This window comes from Hyla sarda, chromosome 4, assembly GCF_029499605.1.
Source record: "Hyla sarda isolate aHylSar1 chromosome 4, aHylSar1.hap1, whole genome shotgun sequence".
NCBI classification, from domain to species: domain Eukaryota; kingdom Metazoa; phylum Chordata; class Amphibia; order Anura; family Hylidae; genus Hyla; species Hyla sarda.
Genome location: NC_079192.1, coordinates 38,604,728 through 38,619,649, shown reverse-complemented (window position 1 = coordinate 38,619,649; position 14,922 = coordinate 38,604,728). Strand labels below are relative to the sequence as shown.

The following is a 14,922-nucleotide window of genomic DNA, read 5'->3' as shown; positions in this document are numbered from 1 at the left end:
CTTACTGCACCTTTCTGGCATCTTAAAGGGGTACTCCGGAAGGAATAAAAAATGTTTTCAAATCAACTGGTGCCAGAAAGTTATACAGATTTGTAAATTACTTCTATAAAAAAAAATCTTAATCCTTCCAGTTATTATCAGCTGCTGTATGCTCCAGAGGAAGTTGTGTAGTTCTTTCCAGTCTGACCACAGTGCTCTCTGCTGACACCTCTGTCTGTGTCAGGAACTGTCCAGAGCAGGAGAGGTTTTCTATGGGGATTTGCTCCTGCTCCTACAGGACAGTTCCTGAGATGGACAGAGGTAGCAGCAGAGAGCACTGTGGTCAGACTGGAAAGAACTACACAACTTCCTCTGTAGTATACAGCATCTGATAAGTACTGGAAGGATTTAGATTCGTATATAGAAGTAATTTACAAATCTATATAACTTCGTGGCACCAGTTGGTATGAAAAATTTTTTTGTTCCTCCGGACCCCTTTAAAGTGGGGGGGAGGGGGGAATGAGTCTGCTTTAGTCAAGAAACAGCGCCACCCTTGTTCATTTGCTATGTCTAGTAGCGCAAGACTGCAGTCTATAGGACAGATTTAACATTATGAATGTGCCAGATTTCTGGACCAATTTGCACCAATAATGGCGGAAATGTTGCTTGTCAATTATCTTACGTTAAAAAAAAAAAAAAAAAAAACACTAAGCAATGAAATTGGGTCCATAACATAGTTTTGTTTTTTTTCCATCTGAACATTCTTTCCTTTCAGGCTATTTTAGGAATTGAGTAACTGCAAAAATGATTACTAAACATCCTTGACCTTTATATATTATTTGTAAGATAAAGAAAAAATTGCATTGTGTCAAATAAATCGGAATGTTTCCTTAGTCTGTAGTTATTCCTCCAAAACTGGGAATAAATCTAAATACCCTGTAGATAGGGTTCTCTGTGATACATATTTGCAGGTTTTCTGTGATTGACAGATGACTTCAATCTATCACTGTTAGAAAAAAAAAGATGTAAGAGTCCATTTCAGGCTATGTTCACACTTCCCTTTTACACCTCAAAAAAACTCCCAAAACATTTAATTTTTTCGCCCAATAAATTGCATTGAATTCAGCTGTCAGTTCACATGTATTTTAACTTTACAGCCATTAAATGATATATAAGGGATTGTTTTGGGCTGTTTCTGTTTACAAAAATGGCAATTTTTTTTTTGGAACATTTCTTTGGGCATTTGCGCGGTCTATGACCCCAAAATCATCTGCAAAAACAAAAATAAAAATACAAAGAGTGAAAGTAAAAAACAAAAAAAATTTGAATATAGCCTAAAAATTTAAAAAGGAAATTGATAAAAAAAATTATATTTTTGTGATAACCACAAGCAACTTTTTTCCACACATACCGCAGCTGCTGCGCATTTGATGATGTGTTCATTTATTTGTATTAATTTAACCGCATAAAATCTGCAGCAGATACAGTATTGTGTGAAGGAATCCGAAAGCATTAGGCCGGGTTCACTGCAGAATTTCCGAGTGTAGAAATTATGCTTGGAGATTCCACAAGGTCCAGGCCGCTCTGGGAATCTCTGGCTGGAATTTTTCCGGTTGGAGATTCCACAATATGAACCCTGCCGTAAAGTCACCTACTATTCACGCAGCTTAAATTCTGCCGGAATTTACCGCCCATTATGTCCAATAGGATTTTGCTGTCCCATTCACACAAATTTCGCATTCCGCTAAATTTAAAGACTTGGATTTGCAGGCGGAATCCCATTGAACTCAATGGGGCTTGAATTTCGGCAAAATTCGGTGTTTAGAGAACATATTCCACCAAAATTCTGCATCAAGTCTGGCAAAATTCCGCAATTCCATTCGACAAGAATTTGCAGAAAGGAATTTGTGCAGAATCATGGAATTATTCAGCCGTGTGAACATGGCCTAAGGAGTTTTCACACCGTCTTATTTTGTGGCTTATATTCTTTCTTAAATAATGGAGGCATTTCATTTCAATGGGAGGTGAAACACGCCTGAAACAACACCCCCTGCGGAGCATGCTGAGCTTTCAAGAAAATAGCTAGGTTTCCACACAGGTTTTTTCTGGCCACTGCAATTTTTGAGTCAAAGCCAGAAATGTATTCAAAAAGAAAAATATAAAAGAACCTAGCCTATCTGTTTTTTTTTACAAGTCCCAGAATTCTTTCATCATGTGAAGGGTACTCCAGTGGAAAATATTTTTTTTTTAAATCAACTGGTGCCAGAAAATTAAACAGATTTGTAAATTACTTCTATTTAAAAATCTTAATCCTTCCAGTACTTATCAGCTGCTGTAGAATACAGAGAAAGTTCTTTACTTTTTTAATTTATTTTCTGTCTGACCACAGTGCACTCTGCTGACACCTCTGACCATTTCAGGAACTCTCCGGAGCAGAAGAGGTTTGCTATGGGGATTGTTCCTGTTCTGGAAAGTTCCTGACATGGACAGAGGTGTCAGCAGAGAGCACTGTGGTCAGACAGAAAAGAAATTTAAAAAGAAAAGAACTTCCTCTGGAGCATACAGCAGCTGATAAGTGCTGGAAGGATTAAGATTTTTAAATATGAGTTATTAACAAATCTGTTTAACTTTCTGGCACCAGTTGGTTTAGAAAACAAAAATTTCCACCGGAGTACCCCTTTAACCCCTTCATGACCCAGCCCATTTTCACCTTCATGACCTGGGCATTTTTTGAAAATCTGACCACTGTCACTTTAAACATTAATAACTTTGGAATGCTTTTACTTATCATTCTGATTCCGAGATTGTTTTTTCGTGACATATTCTACTTTATTTTATCGGTAAAATTTCACTGATATTTGTATCCTTTCTTGGTAAAAAATCTAAAAATTTCATGAAAATTTTGAAAATTTAGCATTTTTCTAACTTTGAAAGTCTCTGCTTGAAAGGAAAATGGATATTCCAAATAAATTACATATTGATTCACATATACAATATGTCTACTTTGTGTTTGCATTAAAAAATTGACAAGTTTTTACTTTTGGAAGACACCAGAGGGCTTCAAAGTTCCGCAGCAATTTTCCAATTTTTCTCAAGATTTTCAAAATCTTAATTTTTCAGGGCCCAGTTCAGGTTGGAAGTGGATTTTAAGGATCTTCATATTAGAAATACCCCATAAATGACCCCATTATAAAAACTGCACCCCCCAAAGTATTCAAAATGACATTCAGTAAGTGTTTTAACCCTTTAGGTGTTTCACAGGAATAGCAGCAAAGTGAAGGAGAAAATTCTAAATCTTCATTTTTTACACTCGCATTTTCTTGTAGACCCAATTTTTTAATTTTTACAAGGGGTAAAAGGAGAGAAATCACCCTAAAATTTGTAACCCAATTTCTCTCGAGTAAGGAAATACCTCATATGCGTATGTAAAATGTTCGGTGGGCGCAGTAGAGGGCTCAGAAGGGAAGGAGCGACAATGGGATTTTGGAGAGTGAGTTTTTCTGAAAGGGTTTTTGGGGGGCATGTCCCATTTAGGAAGCCCCTATGGTGCCAGAACAGTGGACCCCCCCACATGTGACCCCATTTTGGAAACTATACCCCTCATGAAATGTAATAAGGGGTGCAGTGAGCATTTACACCCCACTGGCGTTTGACAGATATTTGAAACGGTGGACTGTGCAAATCAAAAATTTTATTTTTCATTTTCACAGCCCACTGTTCCAAAAATCTGTCATACACCAGTGGGGTGTAAATGCTCACTGCACCCCTTATTACATTCCGTGAGGGGTGTAGTTTCCAAAATGGGGTCACATATGGATATTTATTGTTTTGCGTTTGTCAGAACTGCTGTAACAATCAGCCACCCCTGTGCAAATCGCCTCAAATGTACATGGTGCACTCTCCCTTCTGGGCCTTGTTGTGCGCCCCCAGAGCACTTTGCGCCCACATATGGGGTATCTCCGTACTCAGGAGAAATTGCGTTACAAATTTAGAGGGTCTTTTTTCCCTTTTACCTCTTGTGAAAATGAAAAGTATAGGGCAACACCAGCATGTCAGTGTAAAAAATGTATTTTTTTACACTAACATGCTGGTGTAGACCCCAACTTCACCTTTTCATAAGGGGTTAAAGAAGAAAAAGCCCCCCAAAATTTGTAAGGCAATTTCTCCCGAGTACGGCGATACCCCATATGTGTCCCAAAACTGTTGCCCTGAAATACGACAGGGCTCCAAAGTGAGAGAGCGCCATGCGCATTTGAGGCCTGAATTAGGGATTTGCATAGGGGTGGACATAGGGGTATTCTACGCCAGTGATTCTCAAACAGGGTGCCTCCAGCTGTTACAAAACTCCCAGCATGCCTAGACAGTCAGTGGCTGTCCGGCAATACTGGGAGTTATTATTTTGCAACAGCTGGAGGCTCCGTTTTGGAAACAGTAGCGTACCAGACGTTTTTCATTTTTTGGGGGGAGGGGGGCTGTGTAGGGGTATGTGTATATGTAGTGTTTTTTACTTTTTATTTTAGGTTAGTGATAGTGTAGTGTAGTGTTTTTAGGGTACAGTCACATGGGCAGAGGTTCACAGCAAGTTTGCCGCTGGAAGTTTGAGCTGCAGCGCAAAATTTGCGCCATCTCAAACTTGCAGCACTCACTGTAAACCTCCGCCCATGTGAGTGTACCCTGTACATTCACATTGGGGGGAGGGGGCAAACATCCAGCTGTTGTAAACTCCGAGCATGCCCTTTGGCTGTCCGTGCATGCTGGGAGTTGTAGTTTTGCAACAGCTGGAGGAACACTGGTTTGGAAACACTAAGTTAAGTAATAAACTTTCAAGTGTTTTGCAACCAAACTTAGTGTTTCCAAACCAGTGTGCCTCCAGCTGTTGCAAAACTACAACTCCCAGCATGCATGGTCTGTCAGTGCATGCTGGGAGTTATAGTTTTGCAACAATTGCAACAGCTGGAGGCACTGAGGTAGGAAACGGACAATGTTTCCCAACTAGTGTGCCTCCAGATGTTGCAAAACTACAACTCCCAGCATGCCCAGACTGCCAAGGCATGCTGGAAGTTGTAGTTCGGCAATATCTGAAGGATCAGATGTTGCTGAACTATAACTTCCAGCATGCCTGGGCAGTCTGGGCATGCTGGGAGTTGTAGTTTTGCAACATCTGGAGGTCCACAGTTTGGAGACCACTGTATAATGGTCTCCAATCTGTGCTCTTCCAGATGTTAGAGAACTACAACTCCCAGCATGCCTGGACAGACTGAGCATGCTGAGATTTGTAGTTTTGCAACATCTGGAAGAGCACAGATTGGAGACCATTATACAGTGGTCTCCAAACTGAGGACCTCCAGATGTTGCAAAACTACAACTCCCAGCATGCCCAGAAAGCCAAAGGCTGTCTGGGCATGCTGGGAGTTGCAGTTTTGAAACTCTCAGAGGCAGCAGTGAGATCGCTTTACGGCGATCTCACTGCTGCCAATGAAGATGCTGCACTGCTGCCGGAAACTCACCTCCGGGACGCAGCGCAGCCAGGACCGCATGGAGGACGCCGGGACCGCACGGAGGACGCCGGGACCGCTCGGGACACCGCTCCGACGGGTAAGTGACGCCGGGGGACGGGTCAGGGACACTTAGTAGAGCGGTGTGTGTCCCGATCCCCGTGATCGGGACTTACACACCGCGCTGCTAAGTATTTTCATAGCGAAACGCTGCTATCAGCTAGTCAGATTTGACCAGCTGATAGCAGCGATCGCTGGGGGGGGTGGGGGACGAAACCCCCCGTGGTCGCACGGTAAGATGGCTGGCTATCAGTGATAGCCACCATCTTTCCGGGCGCTGCGGGATGCCGCGAGTAGCGGCAGTAATGTCCATGACGTACCTGTATGTCATGGGTCGGGAACACCTTGCCACCCATGACGTACAGGTATGTCATAGGTCGGGAAGGGGTTAATGACTCAAGTATGCCCATTGTTGCTATGCACACATAACGTTTTTTTCGGACTTTTTTCCCACCCATCTGAGATTTAGATAAGCTGCCACTGAGCCTAAAAGCTCTACTAAGGGTAAGGTCCCACGTACCATTTACGCAGCGTATTTCACACTGCATAAAATCTGCTTCGGCAGCAGGAAATACGCTGCGTAATGCCCGATCACAATACACACAGGGCTTTCTGGTGGCAGCCCTGTGGGTGCAGTGAGTTTGGGAGGCGAACACTCCCATTAGGGGACAAAACACCCCCAATAGGGGACAATCAGGCTTATGTGCCGGCCCTACCTTGTAAACAGGGCCGCCTTCAGGGGGTACAGACAATACCCCAGGAAGGGGCCCAGGCCCCCGATTCACCCCCCTGCAGAAGCCCCAGTTTCTGTACGTCCGCCAGCCATATCATTCATCCTCCTCCTTCCCTGATCCCCCCTGTGCCAAATCATTCCCCCCTTTATTACCCCCTGTGCCACATAATTTCCTCTAAATCCCTGTGTTACCCTCTTTGCAAATTCATCACCCCCTCTTTACCACTTCCTGTGCCATTGTATTCCCCCTTTATCCCCCTGTGCCACTTCATAAAGAGGGGGGTAATGAATTTGGCATAATGCACTGGGGAATAAGACGGCACAGGGTATAAAAGTAGAGATGAAATGATACGGGGGGCGGCGATGAGGGGAAATGAAAATAAACTGGGAGATTATACTGTAATATTGCTTATTTTTTTGTGTTTTATATGTAATTACACCCTCAGGTGAGTACAGAACAGTATTCCGTCATTTAGGAAGAATTTTTAGCCTTTTACCCAATAAGGGACATCTCTCAATAGCGGACACTTTTTTATTCCCTGTGAGTGTCCACTATTGGGAGATTCTACAGTATCTCTTTTTGACCTGAAAAAAAAAAAAAGAAACAAAAAAAAAAAACTGTCCCATCATTTTGCGCTCCCAAGATGCAGTCTTTGTGGCTTTTTTTAAAAAAATTTTAAATAGTAGGTTTTAGTCCTGACATTTTTTTTTCCTTTGCTATTATTTCCTTGTTTTTCTCATTAGGAGTCATGTGATACTTTCATCATGTTACTCAAGGATTTCTATTGCAAAAGCCGATAAAAATGCCAATGCTAAACCCACACGGCGTTTTTTATGTCGTTTGTTTTTTTTTGTTTTTTTTTTGTCTGCCACAGACTTCTACGAGAGAAAAACAAAAAGATTTGTTAAAAATAAAAATAAAATAAAATCAATAAAAAAATAAATAAATAAAAAACACCCTAGTCTGCACAGCGTGGAACAATTTTCTAAAAGAAACACCCAAAAAAAAGAAAACGCCAAGTGAGTCTGGCATTTCATCCATTCCTATTGACTTTCAGCTGACATTTGGCCGCAGCAATTTTATGGCAAAAAAACGTAGTGCGGAATTTCAGCAGCAGAAAATCCGTAACAGATTGCATCGACTTCAATAGGGTCTGTTGCAGATTGTTCACCATGGCTGCCGGGCATGCTGGGAGTTGTAGTTTTGAAACAGCCCCAACGGCATACTGGTTGGGAACTAGTGCCGCCGGACCCATTGAGGTGAATGGTAAGGAAACTCACAACGAGAAACCCGCTGCAAATTATTAACCCGTGAATGTACCCATAGGCCCCATTTCTGCCTCAGGCTGCGTTCACCGGGCAGAATTTCCGCAATTCCGCACAAACGAATTTGCTGAATTTTAGCTGAATTTTGGCAGAATTTCTGAGTTCTCAAAAATTACATTTAAAGGGGGTATTCCAGGAAAAAAAACTTTTTTATATATATCAACTGGCTCCAGAAAGTTAAACCGATTTGTAAATTACTTCTATTAAAAAATCTTAATCCTTTCAGTACTTATGAGCTTCTGAAGTTAAAGTTGTTCTTTTCTGTCTAACTGTCCTGGACAGTCTGGGCATGCTAGGAGTTGTAGTTATGCAACAACTGGGGAAGAACAGTGGCCTCCAAACTGTAGCCCTCCAGATGTTGCAAAATTACAACTCCAAGCATGCCCAGACTGTCCAGGCATGCTGGGAGTTGTACTTCTGCAGCATCTGAAGGGCCAGATATTGCAGAACTACACGCCCAGCATCCCTGACTGTCTGGGCATGCTGGGAGTTGTAGTTTTGCAACATCTGGAGGGCTACAGTTTGGAGACCACCATATAGTGGTCTCCAAACTGTGACCCTCCAGATGTTGCAAAACTACAACTCCCAGCATGCCCAGACAGCCTTTGGCTGTGTGGACATGCAGGGAGTTGTAGTTTTGCAGCTTTTAGAAGGCCACAGTGAAGATCACTTATCGCGATCTTCACTGCAGCCTTCTCAGCCGCACTTTCCGGCCGCCGCTCCTCCTGCTCGCGCCGCTTGTTCCTGCTGCCGCCGATGCCGGTCCGGGTAAGCCGGGCCATGTTCCCCCCGCTCTGTACCGACTTCGATCGGTGCGCAGAGCGGGGGGAAATGAACTCTAACCCCCCACCCCCCTCCTGCCATTGGTGGTCAGCCTGACCGACCAATGGCAGGGGATTGGAGGGGGTGGCAACATTGCCACCTCGCTCCTATGCTTTAGGCTGGACGGAGCTGTCTCTGACAGCTCCGATCAGTCTTATTTTCCGGGAGATCGGGTCACCAGTGACCAGATTTGCCCGGATCGCGGCAAATCGCAGGTCTGAATTGACCTGCGATTTGCTGCGATCGCCGATATGGGGGGGTCTCAGGACCCCCCTAGGCATTGCCACTGGATGCTTGCTGATAGATATCAGCAGGCATCCCAGTCCGATCACCGCCCAGCAAGCGGCAGTGATCGGAAATACGGAGGGCGTATGGATACGCCCTCCGTCATTAAGTGACGGGACGCGAGGGCGTATGCATACGCCCTTCGTCCCCAAGGAGTTAAAGCCCCATTGACTTTAATGGGATTCCGCAAAATTAAAGACAGGTCTTTAGGTGCGGAATGCAGAATTTTAGCGACGGAATTGCGTCCGCGTAAATGGCGCCTTATTATGAGACTATCCTGGTCGACTATATTGTGGCATAAGAAAAGGATAGGGATGGGGTCCTTAGCAAGAAGGGAGAGCTGCTACGGCCGGGTTCACACTGCGCTTTTGCCTCAGTTTCGCCGTTTCCATTACAGTCCGACTCAGGCTGGGTTCACACTACGTTTTTCAACTACGGTTCCCGCATACGTTTTCTATCAAAAACCGTATGGGAAAAAAACGGATGGAACAGTATGTAAAAAAGTAAACCGTATGCGTTTTAAACAGTATACTGTTTTTAAAAGTGCACACAGTTCCGTCCGTTTTTATAGAAAAAAAAACATACGTTTTTGAAAATTTTGTTTGGGAGGGGTGTTGGGAGGGGATTTTAGGATTCAAATGCGCATGTGCAAAGTAAAAACGTATACGTTTGTCCCGTATGGAACCGTATACATGTGCGTTTCCCATTGACATCCATGTTAAAAAAAACGTATGCGGCTGCAGTACGGTTTTTAAACCGAAGACAAAATCATGGTCAACCACGGTTTTGACTCCGGTTTAAAAACCGTACTGCAACCGCATACGTTTTTTTTCTACATGGACGTCAATGGGAAACGCACATGTATACGGTTCCATACGGGAAAAACGTATACGTTTTTACTTTGCACATGCGCATTTGAATCCTAAAGTCCCCACCCAAGACCCCTCCTAATAAAAATGGACATTTTCAAAAACGTATGGGGTTTTTCTTTCTATAAAAACTGACGGAACTGTATGCACTTTTAAAAACAGTATACTGTTTAAAAACACATACGGTTTACTTTTTCCCATACTGTTCCATGCGTTTTTTTGCCATACGGTTTTTGATAGAAAACGTATGCGGGAACCGTAGTTGAAAAACGTAGTGTGAACCCAGCCTAAGGCTGGGTTCACACTACGTTTTCCCCCATACGGGAGCGCATACGGCAGGGGGGAGCTAAAAGCTCGCGCTCCCGTATGTCACCGTATGCGCTCCCATACGTCATTCATTTCAATGAGCCGACCGGAGTGAAACGTTCGGTCCGGTCGGCTCATTTTTGCGCCGTATGCGCTTTTACAACCGGACCTAAAACCGTGGTCAACCACGGTTTTAGGTCCGGTTGTAAAAGCGCATACGGCGCAAAAATGAGCCGACCGGACCGAACGTTTCACTCCGGTCGGCTCATTGAAGTGAATGGCATACGGGAGCGCATACGGTCACATACGGGAGCGCGAGCTTTTAGCTCCCCCCTGCCGTATGCGCTCCCGTATGGGGGAAAACGTAGTGTGAACCCACCCTAATTTGGTTAACGTATACGTTTTTACCTTTGGTGACAAAAATGCTGTGTGAACCCGTCCTAAGAAAAAGGTGCCCCTCTCTGATGGACTTGTCCCAGTCATGTATTGTCTCCAAACTGTGGACCTCCAGCTGTTGCAAAACTACAACTCCCAGCATGCCCGGACAGCCGAAGGCTGTCCGGGCATGCTGGGAGTTGTAGTTTTGCAACAGCTGGAGGTCCACAGTTTGGGGGCCACTGCTTTAGAGGCTGCAGTGACCAGAAAGCAACACTTATGGCGGTGACATGGCTGACAGGACGCAGCCAGAAGGTCCCAGACAGGGCAGAGTTCATACATAGGGCAGAGATGTTTTGTCAATATGTCTTCCAGGTGCAAAATCCCATTGGCCATGGGCACCAAAGATGGGGATCTCCCCCCACCCCCATTACTCCTCCTCTCACAGCCCCCATAGGTACCTCAGTATTGGAGCTGGTCACCTCAGCACTCTGTCACCTCAGGATACACAATATTCTCCTCAAGGGCCTCCGACCCCACAGTGAGGAAACCTGCGGCCTCAGCGCATGACCAACGACCCCAAACCCCCCCCCCCCCAACAATGTTACCTGGAGGTCTTCACCTTGGGGTCTATTGAGGTAAGACCACCCGCTGAACAGTCCTCACCCCACACACTTCTGTGTATGAACAGGCTCTGGGTTCACACCACGTTTTTGTAATACAGTTCCCGTATCAGGTTTTTGATTTAAAAAAAAAAAAAAAAAACTGATTCCTCAAAACCTGACTAAACTGTATCAAAACGTGTGTACAAAGTTTTATCTGTATACGGTTTAAAAAATGATGTCCGGTTGCATCCGTTTTTTTAAGAAAAAAAACGTATACGTTTTGAATTTTTCACTCCATTATGAATAAAGTTTCACTTGTTTGATTGAAATTCCAAGAAAAAAAAAATGTGGAAAGTCAAAAACCGTATGGTGAAAACTGGATGGAACCGTACGCTCATACAGTTCTGTACGGTTCCCATTGACTCCCATGTTAAATAAAAAAAAAACGTATACGGGTCAATATGGTTTTTCACCCGGACCAAAAATCGTGGTAGGCCACAGTTTTCTGTCCAGAAAAAAAAAAAAAAGAGTAAAAAAAACGTGTGGTTTGAAAAACTAAGACAGCCGTATGCAATATGGTGCGTATACGGTTTTTAATGGAAAGTCTATGGCCACGGTTTGCTTTACGGTTGCAATGTTTTTTTTTTTTTTTTTTTTTAAACGTATCCAAAAACTGTATAGAAAAATCGTGGTGTGAACCCATCCTAATAATAGTTATGAGGCGCACACACTGCACCTGATGGTGTCCGGGGGGAGGGGGGGGGGGCTCACAGGGGCATCTTATAAATGCCTACTCTTATTATGAGGGGCATTCTGGTCCATATCAGTCTTTATGGGGGCACGGTCTGTCACACATCATTCTTTATGGGGGGCAAATTGGTAGGTGTCAGTATTTATGGGGGCACTTGACACACACCACTCTATGGTTACACCCTTTAGCACATACACCACTCTTTATGGGGGGACTCTCTGGAAGATATCAGTGTTTATGGGGGCATGCCCTTGAACACATCACTCTTAATAGGGGCACCCCGCAGACACCACTCTAGCTCACACCACTAATTATAGGGACACTCTCTGGCACACACCAATCTATATGAGGGGCACTCTGGGAGCTATCAGTCTTTATGGGGGCACTCTAGCACGCACTCATTATGGGGGGCACTCTAGCACGCACTCATTATGGGGGGCACTCTAGCATGCACTCATTTTGGGGGCACTCTAGCACGCACTCATTATGGGGGCACTCTAGCACACACTCATTATGGGGGCACTCTAGCACGCACTCATTTTGGGGGCACTCTAGCACGCACTCATTATAGGGGGCACTCTAGCACACACTCTTTATGGGGGCACTCTAGCACACACTCTTTATGGGGGCACTCTCTGGTAGAGATCAGTCTTTATGGGGGCACGCCCTGGTACACACCACTCTTTATAGGAGCACTTTGGAAGATATCAGTTTTTATGGGGGCACTCTAGCACACACTCATTATGGGGGCCCTCTCTGGCACACAACACTCTTTATGGTGGCACTCTCTGGTAGAGATCAGTCTTTATGGGGCACCCGCTGGCACACACCACTCTTTATGGGGGCACTCTAGCACACGCCACTCTTTATATGGGCACTCTAGCACACACCACTCTTTATGGGGGCACTCTAGCACACACCACTCTTTATGGGGTCACTCTAGCACACACCACTCTTTATATGGGCACTCTAGTACACACCACTCTTTATGGGGGAACTCTCTGGTAGAGATCAGTCTTTCTGGGGCCAGTGGCTGAAAACGCTCAGTGAACAGGTTCCTCCTCACAGAGAGTTACAGCTCCCAGCCTTAGGGCACTACAACTCCCAGCAGGGCAGGAGCGGCAGACCTCAAGGTATTGTAATGAATTAGGGTTAGGGCAGGAAATATAAACCTCTCCAGCCTAATACAATGTGTATGTCTATATCACTGGGGCGTCGTTACAATGTAACAGTATCGGGAGCCGTGTGTCCTGTGCTCAGCAGCTGGATACATTGTTACACTTCACCCGCCAATACATTATTATCACTATAAACTCCTTCTGTGAGCACAGGGCTCTGCGTCTTATTATCACTATAAACTCCTCCTGTGTGCACAGGGCTCTGCGTCTTATTATCACTATAAAATGCTCCTGTGTGCACAGGGCTCTGCGTCTTATTATCACTATAAACTCCTCGTGTGTGCACAGGGCTCTGCGTCTTCTTATCACTATAAACTGCTCCTGTGTGCACAGGGCTCTGCGTCTTATTATCACTATAAACTCCTCCTGTGTGCACAGGGCTCTGCGTCTTCTTATCACTATAAACTCCTCGTGTGTGCACAGGGCTCTGCGTCTTCTTATCACTATAAACTCCTCGTGTGTGCACAGGGCTCTGCGTCTTCTTATCACTATAAACTCCTCCTGTGTGCACAGGGCTCTGCATCTTCTTATCACTATAAACTCCTCGTGTGTGCACAGGGCTCTGCATCTTCTTATCACTATAAACTCCTCGTGTGTGCACAGGGCTCTGCGTCTTCTTATCACTATAAACTCCTCGTGTGTGCACAGGGCTCTGCGTCTTCTTATCACTATAAACTCCTCCTGTGTGCACAGGGCTCTGCGTCTTCTTATCACTATAAACTCCTCCTGTGTGCACAGGGCTCTGCGTCTTCTTATCACTATAAACTCCTCCTGTGTGCACAGGGCTCTGCGTCTTATTATCACTATAAACTCCTCGTGTTTGCACAGGGCTCTGCGTCTTCTTATCACTATAAACTGCTCCTGTGTGCACAGGGCTCTGCGTCTTATTATCACTATAAACTCCTCCTGTGTGTACAGGGCTCTGCGTCTTCTTATCACTATAAACTCCTCGTGTGTGCACAGGGCTCTGCGTCTTCTTATCACTATAAACTCCTCGTGTGTGCACAGGGCTCTGCGTCTTCTTATCACTATAAACTCCTCCTGTGTGCACAGGGCTCTGCGTCTTCTTATCACTATAAACTCCTCCTGTGTGCACAGGGCTCTGCGTCTTCTTATCACTATAAACTCCTCCTGTGTGCACAGGGCTCTGCGTCTTCTTATCACTATAAACTCCTCCTGTGTGCACAGGGCTCTGCGTCTTCTTATCACTATAAACTCCTCCTGTGTGCACAGGGCTCTGCGTCTTCTTATCACTATAAACTCCTCCTGTGTGCACAGGGCTCTGCGTCTTATTATCACTATAAACTCCTCCTGTGTGCACAGGGCTCTGCGTCTTATTATCACTATAAACTCCTCCTGTGTGCACAGGGCTCTGCGTCTTATTATCACTATAAACTCCTCCTGTGTGCACAGGGCTCTGCGTCTTATTATCACTATAAACTCCTCCTGTGTGCACAGGGCTCTGCGTCTTATTATCACTATAAACTCCTCCTGTGTGCACAGGGCTCTGCGTCTTATTATCACTATAAACTCCTCCTGTGTGCACAGGGCTCTGCGTCTTATTATCACTATAAACTCCTCCTGTGTGCACAGGGCTCTGCGTCTTATTATCACTATAAACTCCTCCTGTGTGCACAGAGCTCTGCGTCTTATTATCACTATAAACTCCTCCTGTGTGCACAGGGCTCTGCGTCTTCTTATCACTATAAACTCCTCCTGTGTGCACAGGGCTCTGCGTCTTCTTATCACTATAAACTCCTCGTGTGTGCACAGGGCTCTGCGTCTTCTTATCACTATAAACTCCTCCTGTGTGCACAGGGCTCTGCGTCTTCTTATCACTATAAACTCCTCCTGTGTGCACAGGGCTCTGCGTCTTATTATCACTATAAACTCCTCCTGTGTGCACAGGGCTCTGCGTCTTCTTATCACTATAAACTCGTGTGTGCACAGGTCTCTGCGTCTTATTATCACTATAAACTCCTCCTGTGTGCACAGGGCTCTGCGTCTTCTTACCGCGGCCCCTGAACACTTCACAGCCGCTATATGCACAGATACAAGTAGCAGATAAATAGCGCCCCCTGCAGTATAGCGCGCAGAGTGCACTTATCTGAATCAATGTGCGGCTGGATGTAATTTAG

The 14,922-nt window shown here is 45.0% G+C and overlaps 1 protein-coding gene across 2 annotated transcripts in view; it reads right to left on the bottom strand.

The window, feature by feature from the left end:
* The window catches only part of ZGLP1 (zinc finger GATA like protein 1), a 60,749-nt gene that overhangs the window by 36,305 nt on the left and 9,522 nt on the right, over positions 1-14,922 (bottom strand). The window lies entirely within an intron of this gene.